The sequence below is a fragment of the Benincasa hispida genome, chromosome 2, assembly GCF_009727055.1.
Source record: "Benincasa hispida cultivar B227 chromosome 2, ASM972705v1, whole genome shotgun sequence".
Classification (NCBI taxonomy): Eukaryota; Viridiplantae; Streptophyta; class Magnoliopsida; order Cucurbitales; family Cucurbitaceae; genus Benincasa; species Benincasa hispida.
Window position 1 is genome coordinate 1,019,961 of NC_052350.1, and position 6,193 is coordinate 1,026,153.

At 39.1% G+C, this 6,193-nt stretch overlaps 1 long non-coding RNA gene across 1 annotated transcript; it reads left to right on the top strand.

Moving 5' to 3' along the window:
• The first annotated feature begins 1,873 nt into the window (after nucleotides 1-1,873).
• Nucleotides 1,874-3,590, top strand: LOC120071567. The gene is made up of 3 exons (XR_005480287.1): nucleotides 1,874-2,359; nucleotides 2,480-2,549; nucleotides 3,245-3,590. It is a non-coding gene; the product is annotated as an uncharacterized LOC120071567 (long non-coding RNA).
• The last annotated feature ends 2,603 nt before the right edge of the window (nucleotides 3,591-6,193 follow it).

The window sequence follows — 6,193 nt, forward strand, 5'->3', positions numbered from 1 at the left end:
CCACCCAAGTAAGGCGAATGTGGTAGCTGATGCCCTCAGTTGAAAGGTAGCTCATCTGGCCGCCTTGATCACTAAGCAGGTTCAGTTGTGTAAAGATCTGGAATGAGTAAAGATTGCGGTGGCAATGGAGGAAGTCACTTCACAGCTAGCCCAGTTGATAATGCAACCCACCTTAAGGCAGCAGATTATTGATGCACAGCAGAGTGATCCCAACCTGGTTCAGAAGTGTTGTCAGGTAGAGTTAAGTCAGGCAAGTGAATTTTCTGTGTCAACGGACAAGGGTCTTTTGTATCAGGGACGGTTGTGCGTCCTAGCAGATGATGGCTTGAAAGGGGAACTGTCGGCAGAAGCTCATAACTCTCCATTCTCGATGCACCCAGGTAGTACCAAAATGTACCAAGATGTGAAACGGTATTACTGGTGGCCCAATATGAAAAGGGAGATAGCTGAATAAGTCAGTAGATGTTTAGTCTGTCGGTAGGTGAAGGCCCCGAGGCAGATGATAGCAGGCTTGCTACAACCATTGGATGTAGCATAATGGAAATGGGAGAGCCTGGCTATGGATTTTATTACGGGGTTGCCCAGGACAACGAAGGGTTTCTCAATGATTTGGGTTGTGATAGACAGAGTCAACAAGATGGCACATTTTATTCCAGGAAAGCCCACGTACGTGATGAGTAAGTGGGCTCAGTTGTACAATATGTCTACGCTGGTTCAAATCCAACTCGGCCCAATAGCAATTAGACCCGAGAATGCGATTGCATTATAAGGTCGCAATTGGGCTAAAATCATTTATTTTGGCTTTTTGACCCCTGAAGGAGATAGTAAGGTTGCATTGTGTGCCAATGTCAATTTTGTCCGACAAGGACCCTCATTTTCACCTCCAGTTTTTGGAAGAGCCTCTAGGCAGCTTTAGGGTCGCGGTTGAACTTCAGTACAACGTTTCACCCCTAAACTGATGGGCAAACAAAACGTTTAAATCAGATATTGGAGGACATGTTGCGCTCTCATGCATTGGAATTCTTAGAGGGTTAGGACTCCCACTTATATTTGGCAGAGTTTGCTTATAATAATAGCTATCACGCTACTATTGACATGTCGCCGTTTGAAGCTCTTTATGGCAGAGGATGCAGGTCTCTTGTTTTATGGGGTAGATTGGGGAGATGAAACTGGTGGGGACTGAGTTAGTGGAGTTGGCGAATGAAGTCATGCATAAGATCAAGGCTAGAATGCTAGCAGCACAAAGTAGACAAAAAAGTTACGTGGATGTTAGGCATAAAGATCTGAAGTTTGAAGCAGGTGACAAGGTGTTCCTGAAAGTGGCGACGATGAAGAGTGTCTTGAGATTCGGGAAGAAGGGTAAGCTATGTCCGCCTTTTGTAGAGCCATTCGAGATTTTGGGATGGGTCGGCTCTGTGGCTTACCGTTTGGCTTGCCTTCGTCCCTCTCCACAGTCCATAATGTATTTCATGTCTCGATGCCGAGGAAGTATTTAACGACCTATCTCATGTGGTGGACTTTGAGCCCTTGCAACTGAATGAAAACTCAAGTTACGAGGAGAAGCCCGCGCAAGTTATGGCCAGGGAGGTGAAAGTTTTGCACAGTAAGGAGGTGCCACTAGTGAAAGTTCTGTGGAAGAACCATTAGTTTAAGGAAGCAACTTGGGAACGAGATGACGAGATGAGGGCACTACATCCAGAGCTTTTCCAGGATTAGAACTTTTGAGGACAAAAGTTTATTAAGGGGGAAGAGTGTGATGCTCCAAAGTTTTGTCTTAAAAATACAAAAAAAAAAAAAAAAAAAAAAAAAAAAATGTTGGTGGTTAATTTTAAGAAAAAGAAGAGAGGGTAGGGTTATAAAGGTGTTGGGGGGCCTTGGAATGAGTGCAAAAGAAAAAGAGAAAAAGAGATTTTTTTTTTTTCTTCTTCTTTCTCCAATTCGCGAAACCCCTCATTCACTTCCAGTCGTCGATCGTTCTTCTTCTCTGTGCCGCCACTCGACCGCACTAGCCGCGCCTCTTCGCCGATCGTTGTTTCCATTCATCGACAGTGTTCCTAGCCGAAGCCGCCGTCGAGCACACACCAGAAGACAGAAATCTGTCATCGACCGCGCTCACCAATATTTTTCTTCCTTGTCCGCTGCTCGACCTTTGGTTTTGATCGTTAGCTTCGACCGTGGGTCTCTAGCCATGCAAGGGTTCCAGCCGCAATGTGGACTTCCAGCCGCGCTGAGTTCTTCTTCCGCCTCTGTTCGTCCTCCGCAAGTCAGTTTTCCATCGATAGCCGAAGCCCAGCGCGCGTCAGATTGCTCACCTTGTTCGATCGTGCACCAGAACAGTGCTGGTTGTTGCCGATTCGTGGTTGGTTCCGCCCAATTCTTCTGTTCGGGATAAGTGTCGGTTCTCTTTTGGCAGCCCACTGTCTTTTGAGATTTTTGAGCCTAAGCTAACCTTCACCAGGGAATTTATGATTGGTTTCAGGAACGTGCGGCGGTGAAGGAAGTTGTCGAGCGGAGTAAGGTCTCGTTTTGAGGCAGTGCATTATCCTGAGGTAAAATGGTTTACTGCCGGTTGCCGTAAGATTTTATCGAGAAATTTTTATGTCATATGTGAAACTGTGATGAAATCTGTTATGGGTAATTGTAATGAATTTGATGTGCTAAATTTCAAGTATTCATACTGTGATGAAGTTGTGATGAAGTTGGACATAAGGGTTAAGGGGATACTGTGATAAGGTGATTGAGTAGACTGAGGATAGTTGGCTAATGTTGATGTATGAATAGACTATGAAAAGACTTGATGTATGAGTAGACTGTGAAACACTTGAAGTATGGGCAACAGTGTTAAAGTTTGATACTGAGTCATGGCCTTGGTTGCATGCTTATGTCTGAGATTGTACTGACTGTTTGTATGCTTATGTTCATATGAGATTTTAGTGGCTGTTAGTGTTTCCATTGGGCTATGTACATCGCATGTGTGAGCCTTCGGGCCCATACCTTATGCTTATGTACGATGTCCTTTTTGGGATCATCACTCGTGTTTTATGCTTGTGACCTTTGTATCACTACTTATGAAAGCAAGCGTACCTCCGGGTTTGCCCCTTATGCCTATGGTCATGCTTATGTCTATGATGCCCTTGTGCATTTTGGTCCAATTGATAGACTAACAGATCACTCAGTGGGCCTAGTAGTGTGCTGCTTACTGAATATATTTTTATACTCACCATTTTCTTTCTCTGTTTTTCAGGTAAGGGTAATGATAGACTGCCGCATGACAAGAGAGATCCGTGACCTGGCCCCATTTTCTTTCTCTGTTTTTCAGGTAAGGGTAATGATAGACTGCCGCATGACAAGAGAGATCCGTGACCTGGCCATTAGGACGATTCACTGCTTCCGCATCTAGTATCATGTTTTGAAATTTGGTTTAGGAGTTAGGCGTCTTTCACTTTCATGCAAAATACATCAATTTTATTATTTGACTATTTAATTTTCTTCATTTTTTATTAAGTGGGGTTTAGGGGCACCCCGAATAGTAAATTATTTTATTTTATTTTGCTTTAGTTTATTTATTAATATTTAATCATATTTTCATATCTTTGCTCATTCTAGCATTATTAAATAAAATTTATCTCTTTTATTTGATGGTTTAAAAGAAATTGTACGATTAAGCTTATGTATGCATGAAGTAGCGTTATAGAATGTAGTAGGAAACTAGGATCGTTACAACCGCTGCTACCCATTCGCGCTTATGTCGTTCATATATTCCTTTGTCGTCCTCTGCCATGCGTCTATGTTTGTGTATCAGATTGTATATATCTGCGGGCATCTTCTGCACTGCAAATCTGTCTTGTAGCAACTTTGCTCCATTTAGATCTGTGCACCAACCATCACCCCTCGATCGCCCCTGTTACAGATTTGACAACAGATCCGCTCTTCCACCTAGTGGTGTTCGTGGGTTGGGTTAGATTGGGTTGAATGAATTTGTAGACCCAACTTAATTGTTCGGATTATAAATTTCATCAACCCAAATAACCCTCATTAAAAAATGAACTCAATCCAAATCAACCATGAAACATTTGGGTTGGGTTGGTTCAGGTTACTCGGGTCAATTATTTATATTTATGTTATAGAAGAAAGTAAAATGTTAATGCGTACAAATTTGATTTAATTATTTTCAACTAATGTTCAATTTATACAATGTAAAATCTCTTTCTAAAGTGCTAAAAAACTAATTTTAAAAGTTGTCGGATAATAAATTATAAAAGAAAAACTAATGAAATTAAATAAAACTAAAAAAATATATATGTATCTAATTGTATCATAAGTATAAAAAATATACATTTTAAAGATAATAATTAAGTTCGGGTTGGTTCGAGTTATTTAAGTGAATCTATGAACTAGCCAAACCCATAAAATTTTCAATATTTGACCCCAACACAAGTCAAAAGAGTTAGTAACCCAACTCAAACTGCACAGATTGGGTGTATTTTTTTTCCAGGTCATCGGATTTTTTTAACTCTTTTACTTCCACCTTAGGTTTGCGTCGCTCACAATGGGTTTCATTCGATCTTCAAAATCCTTCAATTTCACGTCGCTCTATTGTCTGTCCATTGTGAGTTAATTGATTCCATTGTGGTTTAAGGGTTTTAAAAATTGGTTTGATTTAATTAGTTAGGTTCACTCAGTATGGTGTGGTTAGTTGGTATAATTTGGTTCATTTGCAGGGCAAATCTCCTTTTGCACAGAAGTCTTTGTTCCATTTCCAATTCGACCATTCGGGTTTTGTTGGAGATCTTTGTGAGGTTCTTTGTTCTAGCTTAGAAGTTATTGTTCGTTCTTCGTAGGTTTTGATATGGATATCTACATGAGAATCAATGTTTCTAGTTCAAAAGGTTCTTGATTTTGCTATTTGTGGGTTTTCGTTTCAACCTAGAAGTTCTTCGTATTTTGGCTCTTCGTGGATTTCTGTTTCCATCCTAGACCTGCTGATTTATTTCGGAAGTTATCTTTGCAAACTCAAGTTGTTCGCCAATCTACCATGTTGAGTTTGAGGGAGGGTGTTAAAAGGTAATTAGGGTTTGTTTCTAATTATTATTTTTCTTTTGGGTATCTTCCATTTATGTAGTTTCCTTTATTTGTTTATTGATGTCTATTTATTCACTTTGTAAAAGATTGATTATGTACTATAAATTACTCAAAATTATTCAATAATATACAAATTGAACCGATCGAACCTAATCCAGATAATGGTGTAAATCAATATATTTACAAAAATTAGTATTTTAATTGATACAACTCTTAACGTTTAGGGATGTAAATTGTTATTTTTGTGTTAAAAATATATAAGAGTATTTTTAAAAGAACTATGAAAATTGAGGATAATTTTTATAATTGAGGGGATGTAAAATAAAGGAGGGAGAAGAGAAGAATGTGAGGTCCAGCGAGCCAAGAAAAGAAAGAAGAAGAAAGGATCACGTGGCAAAGCACGTGAGTGGGAACACGTCATCCGAAAACCCTGTGAGAGATCTCAAAAAATGACCCATACACGACAGGTCACTATGGAAAAGCGAGCACATGCTCTCTAGCCCTCCCAACAACTTTTTTTTTTTTTTTTAAATAATATATATACTATATACATAATCACTGACAGTTAAATATATGCAACTATTAGCTTAATTAAGTAAATTAGAAAATTACTTTTTTCCACAATCCAATCTCATCTGCTTTTTTGGTGGGACCGGTTAGTGAAATTTGTGGGTCCTACTTGGCAGATTTCTCCCCACGTGACGCCGTCACGAGAAAGGGAGATGGATAGGTTCAGATATCCCACCGCCTCTCTCCACTCGCATGCCCGGCACGTGCCTTCTCCCGTACTATTATTTTCCTGACTTCCCTCTCCCTTTTTCCTTTTTCTGTTTTCTCTTTTATTTAGTACTACAATCTAAATACCACTTTCCATTTTCGGGCTTACTTTTTTTTAAAAAAAATTATTTACCCAATTTAACTAAATTTTTATATAACTCTCTTCTTCTAAAATATCATATTATAAATTAAATGAAACTATGGTCATTCCCCAACTTCCAATTCATAAAAACTTTTCGATTGACAATTTAGACTATATTTTATATTTTAAAATTTATTGAATTTAATAAATATGTGTTTATGACAATTTGGATTCTATTTATAAAAACTATTT